Genomic DNA, 22,148 nt, shown 5'->3' with positions numbered 1-22,148 from the left:
GCAGATTTACCATTTAGGGTTAAAAGAGGCTGACCAGGGACTTCCCTGGTGGTCCAGTGGTTAAGAATCCACCTTCCAATGCAGGGGACGTGGGTTCAATCCCTGGTTGGGGAACTAAGATCCCACATGCCATGGGGCAACTAAGCCCATGTGCCACAACTAGATAGCCTGTGCGCCGCAATGAAGGATCCCACATGCCACAACAAAAGATCCTGCGTGCCGCAATGAAGATCCCACATGCTACAATGAAGATCCCGTGTGCCGCAACTAAAAAAACCCGATGTAGCCAAATAAAGAAATATTAAAAATACATATATATTTTTTAAATGGCATTAAAAAAAAAGAGGCTGACCAAACAACTGAAAAAGAAAAAAAAAAAAAAAACAACCAAAAAAACAGAGCTATCAGCTGTCTGTAGGGGGCTTTGAAAAGCTCTGATATAAACCTGGGAATCTAGAAGGCCATGCACGCATGCAAGACTATGTGTATGCTCAAGAAATACGTTAGAAGGCCCTTATGTCTCAACTCTAGCTGACCTTGAGGAGCTTTACAAGCAGAAGTGAAGGTATTTAAGGTATTTATAAAAACTGCCTGCCACAGCATGGAACATATACCCCAACACACATAAGCCTTCAGCAAAGATTGGGAGACTAACTGGTTCAAGGCATTTAAGAAAATCTCTGTTCAATAAAAAACTGACCACTAAGCTAGCCAAGTAGAGATTTCAGTGACCATGCACAACAAAAATCAAAGACTTCACAGAATAAGTACAGGAAAGTCACTAAACAAACAGTAACAACAACAAACAGCAAAAGCAAAAGCCCTGGGGGAGGAAGTCTGATTTCTAGAGTTGCCATATTATATTACTAAAAATGTCCAGTTTTCTATAAAAAATATAAGACATTCAAAAAACCAGGAATATATGGTTCATACACAGGAGTTAGTCCCTTGGAAAACCAAGACATGGGACTTACTAGACAAAGATTTTAAATCAGCTGTTTTAAATTTGTTCAAAGAACTAAAATAAACTATGTCTAAAGCATAAAAGGAAAGTATGAGATGAGGTATTGCCAAATAGAGATATCAATAAAGGGATAGAAATTATTTTTTAAAGACCCACATAGATATTCTTGTGTTGAAAATTGCAGTGCCATAATTAGAATGAAAAATTCAGTGGAGGGACTCAAGAGCAGATCTGAGTTGGCAGAAGAAAGAATTAGCAAACTTGAAGACAGGTGAGTTGAGAGTATCCAGTTTGAGCAACAGAAAGAAAAATGAAGATAAATGAACAGAGCCTCAGAGACCTGTGGTATACCATCAAACGTACTAACTATGCATAATGGGAGTCCCAAAAGGAAAAGAGAGAAAGGGGCAGAAGGAATATCTGAATAATAATAATATCACAAATTTGATTTAAAACAAACTAATCTCACATCCAAGAAGCTTAACAAACTCCAAGTAGGGTAAACTCAAAGAATCCATATCTAGACACAGATATGTTGCAGATAGTCAAACTGTCAAAAGGGAAGACCAAGAGAAAATCTCGAAAGCAGAGAAAAGTGGGCCATCACCTCAGTAAGATTCACAGTGGATTTCTCATCAGAAATCATGAAGTTTGGGAAGCAGTGGGATGACATATTCAGGATACCGAAAGGAAGACTGCCAACAAAGGATTCCATACACAGTATATCTATCCTTCAAAAATGAAGATGAAATTAAGACATTGACAAATAAACAAAAACAAAGAATATTTATTGCTAGGAGACCTGCCCTACAAGAAATACTTTAGCATTAATCATTCCGGTTAAAAATGAAAGGAACCTAGGCATTAGCTTGAATCCACAGAAAGAAATTAAGAGCACATGTACAGGTAATTACATAGGTAAATATAAAATAATGCATAAATGTATTTTTCTTTTCCTTTCTTATTTAAAAGACAACTGCAGGGCTTCCCTGGTGGCTCAGCAGTTAAGTATCCTCCTGCCAATGCAGGGGACATGGGTTCGCGCCCTGGTGCAGGAAGATCCCACATGCTGCAGGGCAACTAAGCCCGTGCACCACAACTACTGAGCTTGCGCTCTAGAGCCCACGAGCCACAACTACTGAGCCCACATGCCACAACTACTGAAGCCCACGTGCCTAGAGCCTGTGCTCCGCAACAAGAGAAGCCACTGCAATAAGAAGCCCGCGCACCACAAGGAAGAGTAGCCCCCGCTCGCCACAACTAGAGAGAGCCTGTGCGCAGCAATGAAGACCCAACGCAGCCAAAAATAAATAAAATAAATAAATTTATTTATTTATTATTATTAATAAAAGACAACTACATAAAGTCATAAGTACTAACTTGTGTTAATGGGCTTATAATGTGAAAGATGTAATTTTTCTGTGCATTGTGTTCTGAGACAGCAATGCACAAAGGAGGGAGTAAAGAACAAGCTATATTGAAATAAAGTTTTTTTTTTATAAATTTATTTATTTTATTTATTTATTTTTGGCTGTGTTGGGTCTTCATTGCTGCACATGGGCTCTCTCTAGTTGCAGCTAGCGGGGGATACTCTTCATTGCAGTGCACCTGCTTCTCATTGTGGTGGCTTCTCTTGTTGTGGAGCATGGGCTGTAGGCATACAGGCTTCAGTAGTGTGGCTCGTGGGCTCTAGAGCTCAGGCTCAGTAGTTGTGGCTCACGGGCTTAGTTGCTCCGCGGCATGTGGGATCTTCCCGGACCAGGGCTCGAACACATGGCCCCTGCATTGGCAGGTGGATTCTTAACCACTGCACCACCAGGGAAGCCCTGAACTAGATTGTTTTAAATGAAGGTGTTATATGTAATCCCCAGGGCAACCACTAAAAAAATAACTCAAAAAATATAGTAAAAGAAATAACAAGGGAATTAAAATGGTATACTAGAAAATATCTATTTAACACAAAAGGAGGCTGTAATAGAGAAAAAGAGGTAAGAAAAAAGGACATAGACTCATAGAAAACAAATAGACAAATTACAGACACCTCATCTGTAATTACATTAAACTCTACCTTGTCGGTAATTATATTAAATGTAAGTGAACTAAACATGCCACTCAAAAGGCAGAAATGAGCAGGGTGAATTTTAAAAATCCAACTACATGCTATCTACATAGACAAACAGTTTAGATGCAAAGATACAAGTAGATTGAAAGTAAAAGGATAGAAAAAGATATACCATGCAAACAGTAGCCAAAAGGGAACTGGAATGGCTATACAAATATCAGGCAAAATGGACATTAAGAAAAAAAACTGTACTTGAAGCAAAGAAGGACATTTCATAATGATAATCAATCACGGAGGCAACAGAGCCCTGAAATGCATGAAGCAAAAACTGACAGAAATGCGAGGAGAACTAGACTACTCAGTAATAAAAGCTGGAGCCGTCAGTACTGTACTATCCAAAAGGGAGAAGATTAACAGAGAAATAGAAGACTTGAACAGTACTATAAACCAACCAGGCCTCTTAGATGTCTAGAACACTTCACCCCAAAACATCAGAAACCATTCTTCTCAAGTGCACATGGAACATTCTCTAGGCTAGACCATATGCTAGGCCTTTGACAAATTCTCATTAAATTTTAAGGGATTTGATATGTAACTAAATAAACTTCCTATGAAGAAAAGCCCAGGCACAGGTGGCTTCACTGGTGAATTCTACCTAACATTTTTTTTTTTTTTTTGGCTGTGTTGCGTCTTCGTTTCTGTGTGAGGGCTTTCTCCAGTTGCGGCAAGCGGGGGTCACTCTTCATCACGGTGTGCGGGCTTCCCACTATCGTCGCCTCTCTTGTTGCAGAGCACAGGCTCCAGACGCGCAGGCTCAGTAGTTGTGGCTCACAGGCCCAGTTGCTCCGCGGCATGTGGGATCTTCCCGGACCAGGGCTCAAACCCGTGTCCCCTGCATTAGCAGGCAGACTCTCAACCACTGCGCCACCAGGGAAGCCCTCTACCTAACATTTAAAGAATAATTAACACTGATCCTTCATACACTCTCCCAAAAAATAGAAGAAGAGAGAATACTTCCCAAATCATTCTATGTGGCCAGTATTACCAAGATACCCAAACCAAAGACATCAAAAGAAAAGTATAGACCAATATCTCTTGTGAATATGGATGCAGAGCTTCTCAACAAAGCAAACCAAATCCAGCAACATATAAAATGGATTATACACCATGACCAAGTGGGATTTATTCCAGGAATGCAAGATTGGTTTAACATATTAAAAAACTAATCAATGTAATGTGCCATATTAATAGAATAAAGGGGAAAATCCACACAATCATTTCAATAGGTGCAGAAAGAGTATTTGACAAAGTCCAACATCCTTTCATGATTAAAAAAAACACTCAAAAACTAGGAATAGAAGGGAACTTCTTCAATCTGATAAAGGGTGTCTATGAAAAACCCCACAGCTAACCTCATACTTAATGATGAAAGACTGAATAATTTCTCTCTAAGATCAGAAGCAAGACAAGGATATCCACTGTCACCACTTCTATTCAACATTGTACTGGAGGTTTTAGCTGGGGCAATTAAGCAAGAGGAAGAAATAAGAGGAAACCAGATTAGAAAGGAAGATGTAAAACTATCTCTGCAGATGGCATGATCTTGTACATAGAAAATCCTAAGGAATCCACAAATGCAAAAAGCAAAGACAAAAAACTATTAGAACTTTAAAACGAGTTAAGCAAGGTTGTAGGATACAAGATCAATATACAATAATCAATTGTATTTCTATACATTAGCAATAAACAGTCTGGAAATAAAATTAAGAAAACAATTCCACTTACAATGGCAAAAAAAGGATAAAATACTTAGGGATACATATAACAAAAGAAGTACAAGACTTGAATATTAAAAACTATAAAATGCCATTGAAAAATTAAAGACCTAAGTAAATTGAAAGAAATCCCATGATTATAAGCTGAAAGACATAATATTATTACGATGGCAATACCACCCAAATTAATCTACATATTCAATACAATCTCTATCAAAATTCCAGCTGCCTTTTCCATAGAAATTGACAAGCTGATGTTACTATTTAGATGGAAATGCAAGAGATCTAGAAGAGCCAAAACTCTTGAAAAAGAAGAACAGGGGACTTCCCTGGCAGTCCAGTGGTTAAGACTCCGCACTTCCACTGCAGGGGGCTTGGGTTTGATCCCTGGTCGGGGAACTAAGATCCCACATGCTGTGCGGCACGGCCAAAAGAAAAAGAAGAACAAAGTTGGAGGACTTACATTTCCTGATTTCAAAACTTACTGCAAAGCTAAAATAATCAAGACAGTGTGGCACTAGTATAAGAACAGACATACAGATCAATGAAATAGAATTAAGAGTCCAGAAATTAACCTTTACATTTTGTTCAATTGATTTTCAACAAGGGTGCCAAGACAATTCAGTGGACAAAGAACAATCTTTTCCACAAATTGTGCTGGGACACGTGTAAGAATGATGTCCACATGTGTAAGAATGAAGCTGGAACCCTACTTTATACCATCTACAAAAATTAACTCAAAATGGATCAAAGGTCTCAACATAAGAGCTAAAACTGTAAAATTCTTAGAAGAAACCATAAGCATAAATCTTCATGACCCTGGACTCGGCGGTGGTTTCTTAGAAATGACATGAAAGTAAAAGCTAAAGTGACAGATGGAAAAAATAAATTGGACATTATCAATATTTAAAACTTTTGTGCACTCTTCCCCAGAAAGGGAGAAAATATTTGCAATTCATATATCTGACAAAGGACCTGTATCCAGAATATATTTTTATTTATTTTTAATTAGGAAATATATTTTATTTTTTTAATTAAAAGAATTTTTTAATGTCTTTATTGGAGTATAATTGCTTTACAGTGTTGTGTTAGTTTCTGCTGTACAACAAAGTGAATCCGCTATATGTATACATATATCTCCATATCCCCTCCCTCTTGAGCATCCCTCCCACCCTCCCTATCCCACTGCTCTAGGTCATCACAAAGCATCGAACTGATCTCCCTGTGCTATGCAGCAGCTTCCCACTAGCTATCTATTTTACATTTGGTAGTGTATATATGTCAGTGCCACTGTCTCACTTTGTCCCAGCTTCCCCTTCTCCCCCGTGTCCTCAAGTCCATCCTCTACGTCTGCATCTTTTTTTTTTTTTTATAAATTTATTTATTTATTTTTGGCTGTGTTGGGTCTTCGTTTCTATGTGAGGGCTTTCTCTAGTTGCGGCAAGCGGGGGCCACTCTTCATCGCTGTGCGTGGGCCTCTCATTGTTGCGGCCTCTCTTGTTGTGGAGCACAGGCTCCAGATGCGCAGGCTCAGTAGTTGTGGCTCACGGGCCCAGTTGCTCCGTGACATGTGGGATCTTCCCAGACCAGGGCTTGAACCCGCGTCCCCTGCATTGGCAGGCAGATTCTCAACCACTGCGCCACCAGGGAAGCCCTACGTCTGCATCTTTACAGAATATATTTTTAAAAATTCTTACCACTCAATAATAAAAAGAAAAATAACCCAATTTTTTAAATAGGCAAAAGGATTTGAATAAATATGTCTCAAATGAAAATATACACAAATGGCCAATAAACACATGAAAAGGTGCTCAATATCATTAACCAACAGAAATATGAAAAATCTAAACGTCAATGAGATACCACTTCACATGCACTAGGATGGCTAAAATCAAAAAGATAGCCAGTAACAAGTATTGGCAAGGATGGGGAGAAATTGGAACCCTTATCATTGCTGGTAGCAAAGTAAAATGATGCAGACACTTTGGAAAACAGTTCAGCAGTTCCTCAAAAAGTTAAACATAGAGTTACCATGTGACCTAGTAATTCCACTCCTAAGTATATACTGAAGAGAATTGAAACACATGTCCACACAAAAACGTGTACACAAATGTTCACAGCAGCATTATTCATAATAACCAAAAAGTGGAAACAACCCAAATGTCCACCAGCTGATGATAGGATAAACAAAATGTGGTCTATCCATACAATGGAATATAATTCAGCCATAAAAAGGAATGAAATATTGATACATGCACGCTACAACATAGGTGAACCTTGAAAACATTATGCTAAACTAAAGATCCCCAATGACCACATATATTTCATTTATATGGAGTGTCCCGAATAGACAAATCCATAGAGACAGGAAGTAGACTAGTGCTTGCCAGAGGTAGGAGGGAAAGGAAAGGTGGGAGCAGGGGTGTGATTGTTAATAGGTATGGGCTTCTTTCTGGGGTAATGAAGATGGTCTGGAATTAGATACTGGTGATGGTTTTACAATTCTGTCAATATACTAAAAGCCACTGAATTGTACACTTTAAAAGGATGAGTTTTATGATGTGTGAATTATATCTTTATAAAGCTGCAGATTTAAAAAGGGATAAATACCATGTGAGACCATTTATGTAAAATTTTAAAAACATACAGGAACTGTCAATTGTTTAAAGTTACATACACATGCAGTGAAAGTATAACAACATGCTCGAGAGTGAAAGACCAAATTCAGGACTGTGGTTCTCTCTAAGGAGAGAAGGAAGGGAAGGGATGTGTTTGTTATGTTTTATATCTTTTTTTTTTGTTTTGTTTTCCGAGACAGAGATCAGAGCAATTACGGGAAAATGTTAACATCTATTAAATTGGGGTTCTGGATAGATGGATGTCTGTTATTTTATGTTCTGTACTTTTTAATGTTTAGAAGCATTAATGATTATAAGTTTTAGGGGGCAAATGAACCCTTCTATTTCCTAAGCCTGTAGCAAGTTGAATGGTGGCCCCCAAAAGATATTTCCACTTGTGGATGTGACCTTATTTGAAAAACAGGTCTTTATAGATGTAATAAAGTTAAGGATCTCAAGATGAGATTATCCTGGATTGGGGGGGGTGTCCCTAAATCTGAAGACAAGTGTCCTTATAAGAGGAGAAAAGAGAAGGCGGGGAGACGCACATAGAGGAGAAGGCCATGTTAAGACAGAGACTAGTTTGTGGTCATTTGTTACAGCAGCCACTGGAAACTCATACACTGCCCGTTTCTTCCTGCTCAGCTGGCCCCTCCTTCTCCCAGGCACTGCCCGCACCGTCCCAGAAGTCCACAGCCTTTCCTCTCTGCTCAGTTTCCCTCCTGCTCAGCCAAATCATCTTCCCCGCTGCAAGTAGAAAGGAGTGGTGCCTTTGTGGCTATACCCAGTGGGGCCACATCACACGTGATCTAGGGGACCACTTTCACTGGTTGTGCTGGTGGATTTGGAGGTCTCATCGCTCATCCCGCCAAGCTCTCTTCACCCTTCTATGGCTGCTTCCTACTTCCTCCAACCCCTGCCAACGCTCTCAGGCCCCTTCTGATCGGCTGCTTCCTGGCCTCGGCACCCCAGAGTCTCTGACACACCCAGACACGGGAGCAGACCTCTGCTTCCAGCTGCCAGCAGCCCGAATAATGCCTTACAATTAAAACAACATGCAAGATGAAATGCAATAAGAGCAAATGATCATTTAGCTATGTTCACATATATCATCTCACTTAAATTTATAAACTAGGTACTATTACTCTTCTTGTCTTCAGATGCTCAGAGAAGTTAAATAAGTTGCCCAAGATCATACAGCCAAGCTGAGCTGGGCTTTGAACTGGGACCTGGCTAATTCCAGACATGCTGGGTGAGCATCCTGGCACAGCTGCTTGCTGGTTCTGTGAAATCAAACCTGTTACTGAACGTCTCTGCTCCTCCATCTCTGCATGTGTACAAGAGGTAATAATGGTCATTTCTGTCTCAGAAGTGTGTTGTGAGGATTAAACGAGGTTTCTGTAGAAAGCCATCGATTGGCACCTAGGAAGTACTTGATAAATGTCAGATAGTATTCTCAATGTCAGTGATGGCTCTAGCAAACTTTTGGTCAGCATACATTTTACTCAGTTCAGCACTCTGTGGGGAAATGGTTTTGTTTGGTTGGTTAATTTTTAAAAAACAATGGCTCCTTTTAATTTTATTCCGAGCCAACATTATCTCTCCGAGTGCACCTAGATGTGCATTTCAGGGTTTCTGTTCACAGCCTGAAGTCAGGGTTGGTGCTTGTGGCTGTCTGTGCCCCTGTGCTCTGGGACTAAAGGGAAGGTTCTCAAAGGGGCTGGCTGTGAGTGGTGAGGGGCTCCGCGGTGCAGCACACCTTTTGCAGCAAGCTTGCTTCCTTGCAAAGTTGAAGATCTCCCAGGCTCTAAGGACTCTGTCAGAGGGAAAATGCCTTCTTCTCTGGCTTATTTGCTCAGGGTTTAAAAGGTATTTCTGGGCTTTGGCTAAGAGGAAATTTAGCTTTCGAGCAAATCCTCGTGCACTGGTTTTCTGTAAACATCTGAATGTAGTGTGTGCAGCCTGGAGCCCAGTCTGCTTGGCTTTTCCCAGATTTGACGGCCAGTTAGGATGGAATGAAGTCAGCTTGATATTTGTAGAATGACGTCAGCCTTGACAAGCAGGTTCTAGATGTTACTGCTGGGGTTGTCTCCCCAGCACCGTACTGGGGACATGCAGGGAGGTAGATGAGGTTAGTTAGCATGAGTATTGGGAAAGGATGGAGGATTAGGTGGCATGATTAAGACCTCCTTCCTGCATCACCATCCAGGAAGCTTCCCAGTGGTCCAAGGACCTCTGAGATGGGAGGTGCATTTGGTCACTTCCACAAATATTTCCTGAAGACCTACTGTGTGCCAAGCCCTGCACTTGACACAGGGGACTCTATTTTTATGAAGCTTGAGTTCTGGTGTAGGTGAGTCCTTTCCCAAGGAAACCCTAGACCAGAATCTCATTGTATCAAAAACCCTTCCAGTAATATCTGCATGAGTGAGGGTAGTCTAGCTGCTGTAACAAACCCCCATCTCAGTGGGTACCCCAATAAAGGTTGAGGTGCACATTAAAGTCCAGTATGGCTCATTGGAAGAGCTTGTGTCCAGACAGTCACTCAGGGACCCAGGCATCTTCCAGTTCAGTGGTTCCACCCTCCCCTAGGGTCTCCGAATCTTCCATGGGATCCTCTGCATCTAAGCAGCAGGTAGAGGCTCATGGGCTGTTTTCAGAGCCAGGCTTGGAAGTGACCCTCATCACTTACCCCACATTCCATTGGTCAGAATTCAGTGGCATGAACCTGCCTAACTGCCAGGGTCCATCTGGGTGTCTTAGAGAATGAGGACATGGGGTTTGGTGAGCACACGGCACTGTCTCTGTCACAGGATCTATGTGCCCGCGACAATGTAAGGGTCCCAGAAGGAGTGTCCATGGTGCTGATGGTGAGTGTGGCCAACAAGAACGGGACACACACGCTAAGTGCCAGGCTCTCTGCTCACAACGAGGACAGAGCGTCTTCTGAGCCCAGAGTGCCTGCTCTCCACCCAGCTCTTCTGGGTAATAGCCATGCCTCCTTGGGCAAGTTGCCCTGCTTCTCCAAAACGTAGTTTGCTCAGCTGGAAAACAGATGCTGATTGCAGTCCCGACGTCACAGGTTCCTGTGAAGAACCAAGTGGGCTGGGAGTGGAGAAGCAGGTTGTAAGTCCAGTGCCTGCCACGTGGTCAACACCTTATAAATATGGGTCATGATAAGAGGAAGCTGGGCTTGACTTCCCTCTGCCACTTATGAGACGTGTAATGCCTGTGGCCAGGTCACCTTGACCCCTTTGAGCTTCAGTCTCTGAATCTCCAAAACAAAGATAATAATCATCCCTGCCCCAGAAAGCAGCGTCAGGATTAAAGGCCTTGAATAAAGCCTGCTTAATTTATTGCCTTATTTATTTTAAAAAAAGCTTAGCATCAGCTTGACACATAATAAGTGCTCAATGAGGATTAGCTATTATCATTATTATTGTCATTATTGTTATTATTTAAGCCTTTTTACATATATTACCTCATTTAAGCCTCACATCTACTCCCTGAGATAGAAAACAATCAGTGAGTCTGCCCACGTGTGTCTGTGAGAGATGATTACGTGCTCTGGGAATAAATGAATGAATGCAAGGAGGAATGAATGAATCACCACAATAACCTGTCTTCTGCGGCAGTAGGTGCACAGTCTCCATTTCTCAGAGCAATGGTGAAGTCTGCCAAAATAAATTAACTTTCCCACATCAATGACTCATTTGGCAGGAATACAGCCTTGCAAACCGAATAGAGAATGGAGAGGGGGGAGGCCACAGGGCTGAGGGTGGGATGGGAAGAGGAGCTTGGTGATGACTCAAGATAGAAGAAGCAGCTTCTCGTTCTCTCGCTCTCCCTCTCTCTTCCTTTTTAACCAAAAACATATTATCAATATATAAATGTGTACGTTTAAACTTTTGAAGTGGGGGACGAAGAGGCTCCAAGCTATCGAGTGGCTTTGGATCTCAGGAGCAAAGAAGGGGGCTTAGATACAGCATCGTCAACCCCTCGCTGGGTGGGTGAGGGTCCAGGGATCACCATGGCTACATCGTGTGTGGCCAGGACAGGCCTCCAGCCAGTGCTCCTTCCTTATCCCAGTGGCTCTGGGTGAGTCCTGGGTCTCCTCGGACACTTGCCCTTGCCCAGCCATTCTCACACCCTGCTATTCTCACACCCTGCTCACGCCTCCTTCAGTGGCTGGGGAAGCTTTAGGGCAGAGGGAGGAAAGATCAAAGACTGAGACCACAGGTCCTAGAAAAGAAGGGACTTAATTACCTGCTTCTCGTCCAAGGGGGGGTTTATGAGGAGGCCTCTAGGAGGGGTTCTGCCTGTCTCCTAGAAACCAGGCCAGGGGCAGTGAGCCTAGGATAAAAGAGACTGACGACAGACACAAAAAGGAACTTTTTGATCTCTGCAATGATGACATTCCACCTGAAACGTGGCTCGGACGGGCCATGCAAACTTTCTCCAGCTCCCAGCTGCCTGCAGTATACAATCCATTTTAGACTTATGGTTAAGACCATGGGCTTTGGGGTCAGAGAGACCTGGGTTGGAATCAGTGCTTGGGAAATTCACTCAACTTTCCCAGCCATTACTCTGTAAACTGGTGTCTTCTTTTGCTAGGTCTGCCATAACAAAGTACCACAAACTGGGTGGCTTAAACAACAGAAATGCATTGTCTCACAGTTCTGGAAGCTAGAAGTTGGAAATCAAAGTGATGGCAGCGTTACTTCCTTCTGCGGGCTGTGGAAGGAAGGATCTGTCCCAAGGAAGGATCTGTCCCAGGCCTCTCTCCCTAGTGTGTAGTTGGCCATCTCCTCCTTGTATCTCTTCCCACTACCTTCCTTCTATGTGTGTCCAAATTTCCCCTTTTTATAAGGACACCAGTCACATTGGATAAGGTCCCACCCTAATTACATCATCTTATCTAATTACATCATCTTATCTAATTACATGTTTTAAATTAATTAACTTATGTGTTTTTGGCTGCGTTGGGTCTTCATTGTTGCACGCAGGCTTTTCTCTAGTTGCAGCGAGCAGGGGCTGCTCTTTGTTGCGGTATGCGGACTTCTCATTGTGGTGGCTTCTCTTGTTGTAGAGCACAGGCTCTAGGCACACGGGCTTCAGTAGTTGTGGCATGCGGGCTCAGTAGTTGTGGCTCGCGGGCTCTAGAGTGCAGGCTCAGTAGTTGTGGTGCAAAGGCTTAGTTGCTCTGCGGCATGTGGGATCTTCCTGGACCAGGGCTCGAAGCCACGTCCCCCTGAATTGGCAGGTGGATTCTTAACCACTGTGCCACCAGGGAAGTCCTAACTACATCTGCAATGACCCAAATAAGATCACATTCTGAGGTACTTGGCAGGGGGGCGGGGGGGGAGTAGGACTTCAACATATGAATTTGGGAAGGACATAATTCAACCCATAAAAAATGGGTACTAGGTAGAACATATCTCATAGGGTGGCTGCAAAGAGTGAATGACATAATGCCTGTGCAGTGCTTAGCCCAGAGGCTGGTGGGTTGTAAGTGTCCCCCAAAAATGTGACCTAAGATAATCATCATTATGGTCGTGGACACTCTTGGTCACTTGCCCAATGACCCCTTCTTTTTTCTTTCTTGATAAATTCCCCTGATGTTTTTCAGGATAGCAGTCTGTCCAGGCCCAGTAATGGGTCATGTCTAAATTAGAAACAAACAAAAAAAGGCAGTGTTGTTTCTCTTTGCCAGTAATTTGTTTAGAGGTAGGCAGGTGACCTAGTTCTGCCCAAATAGATATAACAAGAAGTCTTCTGTGGGAGTGGTCTTGAAAAGATTTTCTTTCCCAAAAGAAAAAGAATTGCCTAAGAATAGCACATGTAAAAACTCAGTGAATACCTATCAAATGAATGACTAAAAGAGGCTTTAATAAATAACAGAAACCCAATACAAAATGACTTAAGTAGTACACAGTATTTATTAGATTATACAACTAAAATTTCCATAGGGAAAGTTTCAGGCAAGGCTGGATCTAGGGGCTCACACAGTGTCATCAAGGCCTGGAATCTCTATCTCATGGTGCTATATTATTTCATTCTCAAGTAGATCCTCTTCACAAGGTAGTCTTTGGCAGCTCCCAACTCCAAGACCAATGGACAGAGCATCTCTTCCCTCTCTGATCTTATAATAGTGCCAGGATTAGTCCTAACCCTAACGCTAACACTAAATCACATGGACAGCCCCGAACTAATCATTGTAGCTGGGGGAATGCAATGCTCTGGTTGATTAGAGCACGTCTACCCTGTCTTAGTTATCTATTACTACATAACAAATTATCCCCAAACCTAGCAATTTAAAACAGCTCACATTTATTATCTCATAGTTTCCATGGGTCAGGAACCCGGGCACAGCTCAGCTGGGTCCTCTGCTTCACATTTTCTCACAAGGCTGCTATGAAGGTGTTAGCCCTGAGTCCACAGTCTCATCTGAAGGCTCGACTGGGAAAGGATCCGCTTCCAAACTTACTCAGTGGTTGTTGGCAGGGCTCAGTCTTTTACAGGATGTTGGACTGAGGCCCTCAGACTCTCACTGACTGCTGCCTTGGCTGGAGGTTGCCCTTAGTTCCTCACCACATGGTGGCTTATTCATCAAAGCATGCAATCTGAGAGGGAACTAGAGGTTGCCTGCTAGCATCACAGAAATCACCACCGTTTGTAACTTAATCACAGACATGACATCCATTACTTTTGCTGTATTCTATTGATTAGAAGCCAATCATTAGGTTCATCCCACACTCAGGAGGAGGGGATTATACAAAGGTGTAAACACCAAGAGACAGGGATCATGGGGTTGGGGGACAAGGGGGGATCTTGGAAGTCTGTCTACCACACACCTGTACAAGCCAGAGGTGAAAGCAGTTCCTCCTGAACTATGGTGGATGGAGAGTGGAGGGAGTAATCCCCGCAAGGAATATTGGGATGCTTTTACCAGAAGAAGGGAGAAGGGGTCCAAGATGGACAAAACAGCAAAGGCCTCTGCAAAGCAACTGAGGACATTTGTGGTGAACACCAAGATCAGGATAAGCGTTATCTACCTGGCTTGTTTCTGAAAGGTTGTACCGTTTACCCTGAATGAAAACTGACTGGCTCACCAAATCCTCACCAGCATTGACCACCATTGGGGTTTTTTTTTCCCCTTAACTTTGCTAGCTTGAAAGTCTAGGGACTTCACTGGTGGTCCAGTGGTTAAGACTTCACGTTCCAATGCAAGGGGTGTGGGTTCGATCCCTGGTTGGGGAGCTAAGATCCCACATGCCTTGCGGCCAAAAAACCAAAACATAAAACAGAAGCAATATTGTAACAAATTCAATAAAGACTTTAAAAATGGTCCGCATCAAAAGAAAAAATCTTAAAAAAGAAAAAGTCTATACAAATGATTTCCAAGTGTTGTTTGAGGTTGCCTCTCTTGAATAATAGTTGTTGAATTGCCCTCCAGATTTTTTAAATATCTGCATCTCCTCTCTCACTTTTCTTCAACCATTTAGTATAGGGTTGCCTTCGAGTCCCCAACAAGATTATAAAATTCCCAGGAGCAAGCATCTGGTCTCTCCAAGGGCACCCAGGCCAAGGTCTCTGCCCTCCTAGACACAGAACAAACGATATTTACCAACCGATGAGTTTCAGGCTTTTCTGATATTTGCTGAGCTCATGATTCTTTCACAAGAGGGACCTTGAATCTACATAAAAATACATGTGTAACTGAAAGAAGCAACAAACCATGCCGGGTCCACAGAGTTCAGAAGAACTGTAGTTGCAGTCTGCGATTAATAACGTTAATTTAACACCGCACCTCATCATTTGAAAACAGTGGGTGGGAATTTTGTTTTGTTCTTGGGATAAATGAAAGATTAATTTTTAAGGCTTCTTTAAGTAACCTTCAAAGAGACGCTAGAGATGAAATTACCTTTAACTGGCCAACTTAGCACTAGCTCTTGAAGGCTCAGGTGAGTGGAATGCGATTTCAGTCTGTTGAAAACTTGACCTTGTCTCTTTTTGTCTCTTTTTCTCCCTCCTTTCCAGGCCAAGGATTTACCTACCACTCTTCTCTCTGAATCAGAGGCCTTTTGCATGACTGGCGTCTCCAACCACCTTCAGATTTTACTCACCAAACACAAGGCAGCACCTGGAGGTTGGGGTAGGTTGGAAAGGAGTGAGCTTCTGGGTTTTTTTCCTGTCTTCAGTAGACATGAAGGTGTATCAGTGCAGTGGAAATGGCATGAACTGGGATCTTATCCCAGCCCCATCACTTTCTAGCAGTTGACCTTGGGCAAATCACTTAGCATCTCTGAGCCTCAACTGCTTCTTCTGTTCAAAGGGGATGATTAATACCTACGACAAAGGTTGTGATCGGTGGTATGCAGGTAAAATTTTGATAACTGACTTCCCAGAGGAAACCCCTGATTTGCAGCATTTGCCAATTACAATGATGTAAATACTCCCGCCATGGCCAGTTTCAAGCTACCAAAATGAAGTCACTGAATACAGAGTTGGGAAAAGATATGCAGATGTACAATAGCAAATACCATATAGTATTTTCACCATACAGACATAATAGACATAAAAAATCTCAAGAGCATAGATAATAGAATAATGCAGTCAATTGATTAAGTGAGGAGTTTTGAATACTTATTTCCTTTGTTTTTAATAGAATTTATTTAATTGTAAATTTATATAATTTCTTTTAAAAAATGATAGCTGTGCTTCTCTGCTCTCTCAGAGTCTATACCCTAGGGGACATGCGGACCCAAGGTTGAGAGAGCGGGAGAAGTCTGCAGGTAACTGAAGTACAGGATGGCTTATTGGGAAATTTAGGACCCAGAATGTGAAGTCGGACAGAATTGTTTTCAAACCCTGCCTCCCTGGGTGGGTGAGCTTTGTCAAGTAGCTCATTCTCTCTGTAAAATAATCCTCTAGCATAGAATAATTATTTTACGCTCATCTGTAAAATAATCCTCTTCTCTTGGGGTTACTGCCAGGTCTAAATGAGGTAACGTAGGAAAGCTTTTAGCACAGTGCCTGGCACATAGTAACAGCTCAATAAACGATAGACGCGCTCATTAAGAATGCGATAATTGTGCTAATGGAGAAGTGTGAACTTCACATCGGGAGCCTGGCAGAGGGACAGATTAAGGAGCTGGGTTCAAGCCAGGCGTGAGCAAGCAGGCGGGGGCTGTGGTTTGAGCTGGAAGATTGGGAGGCGGTTGCCTTGGGCTATTGGGCATCCACACCCTTAAGAGAAAAAAATACCCAAATAGGAACCTGGAGCCTGCCCCTTGCTTTGGATGTTCTCTGTCTGGGTCAGGAGGGCAAATCAATGAGCTTAAAAAGTAAGAGCAGGTAAACGATGTGAGGCCCTGTCTTCCTTCCTCACCGGGTGGGCGGCAGTTGTGGGGCCTGGCAGCCCACTGCCGTCAGCCCGGAGAATTGTGAACTCATGGTGGTGAGGACAGGAACCTCCACCACGGGCAGGGCATCAGCCAGAGCTGAACTTTAGAAGAGATCTGTCGCTCGGATAAGGAACAAATTGGGTTGCTCAACCCAACCTGTCCTTGTCGCCAGGGACCCAGCCCGATGTCCCCTCTGGCTCAGACAGAAACGCCAGGACACTGGGAGGTGACCAGCTCACATCCTCAGAGCTGAAACTGGGGTACCTGGGACTCTCTCTCCAGCGCTCCCCTACCTGGAGATGGTCCGGGCGGTGCCCACAGGAACTTCATGGCTCCCGTCCAGACAGGAGGAATTGGCTGGCAAGTGTGCCTCCCTGCAAAGGGCTGTGAAGATTCCTAAAGAGCTGTGTGCATCAGCTGCCTCGCCCTTCCAGTCTGCGCCTGGGTTTTTCTTAAACAAGAAATTACCAGTTATCGTTCACTCTGAAGCTACACCCAACCGGCTCGTCCACTTGGCTGGCCACCTCTGATCTGCCAACAGATGCAGCCATTACTCACGTTGCTGCCCCCCAACTTCCTCTTTCCGAGCTGCAAATATGGTAACAATAGCTTTAACCAAGTGCCAGGCATTTCTTGTGTCAACTCATTTAATCCCCACCACAACCGATGAGGTAGGTTTTAATCTATTATCCCCATTTTACAGATGAGAAAACTGAGTTCAAATAAGAGAACAGACCCATCCACGGTCATCCAGCTAGTAAGCGGCTAAAGCCAGGATTTACACCCAGATCTGTGTGGCTCCACAGCCCACTTGCTGCCAGTAGCCCAGAATGCCCTCTGTTCCTCTGATAAGTTACCCCCAGGGCAGGCCAGGACTGGGGTGAGGCAAGCAAAATATAAGGAGGCACTCACTCTCAGGTTCATGCCACCCGGGACTGGGCCCTGGCATGACCCCGAGAGCAAGTGCCTCCTTGAATTCTAGGTCCTGGGCACCTGCCCCAGCCCTGCCTCTAGGTAAATACCCAGGTTTAGTAGCAAGGTCAGGGCAGCTCCTAGACAGGAAGACCAGCTGTGACCAGAATTTCTTTCTCTCACAATTACACTGGTGGAATTTTCAGACCCCACCCCCACCCCTGGCCCCGCCCCCGCCCAGGGACTCTCAGCCTAGGAAAGGATCCCTGAGATCCCATCTGTCAGACCCCTCAGCACAGCTACCTTGACAGCCTCTTAGCTGGGGGCAAAGGAAGCCAGCGCTTGCCTTCCCTTCCATCTTTCACAACATCTGACCCCTGCAGAAATGTCCCTCCTGGGTGAACTCAGCAGAACAGGCTCCGGGGACCAGAGTTAGACCTGGGTTTGAATCCTGCCTTCACTTCCAACCAGCTTGTGTGATTTTGGACAAAGGACTTTCCCCTCTCTGTGCTTCGATTTCCCCATCTGTAAAATAGGACCAGTGATGCAGGGTGTATTAGTTTCCTGTGGCTGCTGTAACAAATTACCACCAACTGGGTGGGTGAAAACAGCAATTTTTACTGTCTCACAGTTCTGGAGGCCAGAAGCTGAAAATCAAGGTCTGAGCAGGGCCGCACTCCCTCTCAAGGCTCTAGGGGAGGATCCTTCCTTGCTTCTTCCACCTTCTTGTGGCCCCAGGCGTTCTTTGGCTTGTGGAGCATCACTCCAGTCTCCGCCTCTGTCTTCACAGGGCCTTCTTCCTTGTGTCTGTCCTTTTCTTCTCTTATAAGGATATTCTCATTGGATATAGGGCCCAACCTAATCCACTATGGTCTCATCTCAATTCTAGCTTAACTGTGTCTGCAAAGACCCTATTTCCAATGAAGGTCACATTCTGAGGTTCTGGGTAGAAATGGATTTGGGGGGGACACTAGTCAACCCCCCTGCACAGAAATGGGCCTGACGCTCAGCCCTCAAGCAGCCCCCTCCTCTGCTCTCTCCTACCCCAGTTGGAGGCTGTGATGTTCAATTTCCTGTGTCAACTTGATGAAGCCCCAGGGTGCCCAGTTATTTGGTTAAACATTTTCTGGGTATGTCTACGAGGGTGTTTAAGGATGCGATTAGCATCTGGATGGGTAGACTGAGTAAAGCAGATGGCCCTCCCACATCCAATCCCTTGAGGGCCTGAATAGAACAAAAAGGTGGAGAAAAAGAGAATTCACTCTCTGCCTGATGATTTTTGAGCTGGGAGGCAGTCTTTTCCTGCCCTCAGACTGGAACTTACACCACTGGCTCTCCCGGGTCTCCAGCTTACAGACAGCAGACTGTGGGACTTCTCAGCCTCTATAATTGTGCAAGCCAATTTCTTATAATAAAATCTCTTTCTCTCCCTCTCCCTCTCAATAGATAGGTAGATAGACAGATAGGTAGATATAGATATAGATAGATGTATAGGTATATGTGACATCTGTATCATATATATATTTACAGTTGTCCCTTGGTATTCGTGGGCGATTGGTTGCAGAGCCCCAGCAGATGCCAAAATTCAAAGATGTGAGTTTCCTGGTGGCCTAGTGGTTAGGACTCTGTGCTTTCAATGCCGTGGCCCTGGTTCAATCCCTGTTTGGGGAACTGAGATCCCACAAGCTGTGCGGTGCGGCCAAAAAAAACAAACAGGGCTTCCCTGGTGGCGCAGTGGTTAAGAATCCGCCTGCCAATGCAGGGAACACGGGTTCGAGCCCCGGTCCGGGAAGATCCCACATGCCGTGGAGCAACTAAGCCCGTGCGCCACAACTACTGAACCTGCGCTCTAGAGTCCGCGAGCCACAGCTACTGAGCCCACGTGCCACAACTACTGAAGTCCGCGTGCCTAGAGCCCGTGCTCCGCAACAAGAGAAGCCACCGCAGTGAGAAGCCCGCGCACCGCAACGAAGAGTAGCCCCCGCTCACCGCAACTAGAGAAAGCCCGCGCGCAGCAACGAAGACCCAACACAGCCAAATATAAACAAATAAATTAATTAAAAAAAAAAAAAACAGAAGAAACAACAAAAAAAAGATGCTCAAGTCCCTTACATAAAATGGCATAGCACAGAGAATACAGGCAGCCCCCTGTATCCGCGGATGAGAAGTCCACGGATAAGGAGGGCCGGCTGTACATCTAAATCTATATGTGGATTTATCTATATCGTATCTATCCTACATGTAGGGTTTCTGCCTCATATCTATATCTATATCTCTACATACAGAGTATCTATATGGATACAATTCTAGAGACACGCATGTCTCCATATGGATAGTTCTGTTTGTTTCTCTGGAGAACCCTAAGACAGAGGCTTTTCTTTCCCCTGTGGAAAGAGAAAGGATGCTTCCAAGAGCCCTGTACTTGGACGGGTGGCAGACGTTCCCTGTGCGGGTAGCCAGTTCCCGCCTCATCCCAGCTTTCCTCTCTGGCTTCTGAGTAAGTGTGGAGGAGGGTGAATCCAGGCCAGATCCTCCCCTCATCTGAACTGTACTTTCCATGGAAATGAACTTTCCCAAGGAGGCCACTGCCCCCCGCTATTCTTCGCCCAGAGGCTGAGTTGACAACCATGTCAGTCAGAACAGGAGAGACACCCTCGCGAGGTCCCGGCTTGTGGAGTGTCACATCCAGTTGTCACAGGCCCGTCGGGGAAGCATGACGATGGCAGTTTGCAGGGGAAGAGCTGAGGGTCGGGAGTCCAGTAAGGAGCCCAGGGGCACACAGCTTCTATTTCCGGGGTGCGGGGGGTGGTTTGAAAGTTACGACAATTGCACTCCACCCCAGCCCTGAGCCCAGGCCGCTTGAGATGAGACACGCTTTGTGCCGGGCTGGGCACGATGATTTGCGTTCACCTGCTTCATCCTCATAGCCGCCTTGCGAGGTGGCTGTCACCCTCCGTCTGCGAACAGGGCTCAGAGAGGCTCGAAGAAGGGCTCTCCTGACTCCGGGCTCCCGCAGCTGTCAGAGCCAGGGTCCAGCCTGAGTCCGCCCATCCCCAGAGCTCTCCTCCTCCCTCTCCCCGACCCCCTTCCCAGCTCACACTTCTCTATCTTCCTGATCCTTCCCCGGGTGGGGCAGGTGAGGGAGGAAGGGCTCCCTGAGGAGGGGGCGGGGCAGGTGGGCCCACTCCTTCATCTGGTCTGCTTTCTGCAGAGAGCGAGAAAGCGCCTGGATGTGTGAGTGTGTGAATGTGTGTGACTGGGGGTCTGGGTGTGTGTGAGCCTGAGTGTGTATGTGAGAATGTCTCCGTGTGTGAATGTGTGTGTGTGTGTGTGTGTGTGTGGGTGTGTGTGTGTGGGTGTGGGTGGCTTGGGTGGGGGGAAGGGAAGGGACAAGGGTGGGAACGGACATTCCTGGGAGGTTGGGCCAGGGCTGGGGAGGTACCCACCTCCCCCCTCCCTCCCCTCTCTCCACCTCTCCTCTCCTTTTCCTCCCCTGGCCCATTCCCCGAGGATTCTGTCGGGCAGCCTGGGACAAATGAAGAGAGCGAAGCTAGGGCGGACACACCGCAGGGGGGTCAACGGGGGCTAAGCCCTCGTCAGGGGTCAGGGCCCTCGTCTCTGCCTCCCCGGGTTCCTGAACGCCGAGGATTACAGCTTCAACTTCTGCTGTTTAATCAGCTGGTAGCAATTTAACCATTACACCCCAGTGAGAGAATCCAAGACATTTCCTACAGGAGGGGGAGAGGGAAGACTAAGATGGGAGGAATGCAGGAAGGGGGAAGCGGTGGAGACACAAAACGGCTTTATGAAATAGAAAAAGGGGGGAAGAAAAGGAACATGATCTGTAATTGTATCTCAGATTGAAATAGAGCTCCCAGGGCTGGGTGGGGAAGCAGACCCCTGGAGACGCTGGGGAGGGGGAGGCTGCAGGGTTGAAATGGGGAAGGTGGGTGCTGGTGGGGGGCAGGGGTGGGGGGCAGGGGCGGGGGACACCAGAGGAGCTTGGCTGTGGGATGTGGGAAGTTTTGTCTCCTGCATTGAGGGGCGGTCTCCAGACCCAAGGAAGGCCCTGCCCCTTGCAAGCCGTGCTGGGTCTGGCCCCTCTGAAACTGCAAACAGCAGAGCAGCTAAGCAAGGATTGATTCACTTTACACCACGGGTTTATCTGTAAAGTGCTTGGAAGATGAGATCGGCAGGCTAGGTGAGATTCTTTATCAAATGCATTTTCATTCTGTAAAAACCAAAAATCTTCTCCAGCCCACTCCCTTTTTTTCTGGGCCTCAGTGCGCCTCAAATGCTCACACCTGAGTCCAGGTGGCCCTGTTGTCAGCTACTGCACTTGGCCCCCAAGCCAGGTGGGAGGGAGCCTCCTCTGTGTGGCTTGATGCCGAGCACTGGGGAACATCTGTG

At 45.2% G+C, this 22,148-nt stretch overlaps 1 protein-coding gene across 8 annotated transcripts in view; it reads left to right on the top strand.

Annotated features, from left to right (window-relative positions):
• Nucleotides 1-22,148, top strand: part of SPRING1 (SREBF pathway regulator in golgi 1) — a 319,961-nt gene that overhangs the window by 244,793 nt on the left and 53,020 nt on the right. For 5 of the 8 annotated variants that reach the window (XR_014234477.1, XR_014234479.1, XR_014234480.1 and 2 more), the window contains one exon: nt 15,460-15,574. The gene's annotated coding sequence lies outside the window, so the exon portion shown is untranslated. Of the gene's footprint in view, nt 1-8,579; nt 12,877-15,459; nt 15,575-22,148 lie in introns of those variants that run through there. The other 3 variants (XR_014234478.1, XR_014234482.1, XR_014234484.1) reach the window with 2 other exon arrangements.

The sequence above is a fragment of the Balaenoptera borealis genome (genome assembly GCF_965194805.1).
Source record: "Balaenoptera borealis genome assembly, chromosome: 14".
Classification (NCBI taxonomy): Eukaryota; Metazoa; Chordata; class Mammalia; order Artiodactyla; family Balaenopteridae; genus Balaenoptera; species Balaenoptera borealis.
The sequence above is the reverse complement of the archived record's forward strand: the minus strand, read 5'-3'. Positions and strand labels throughout refer to the sequence as shown.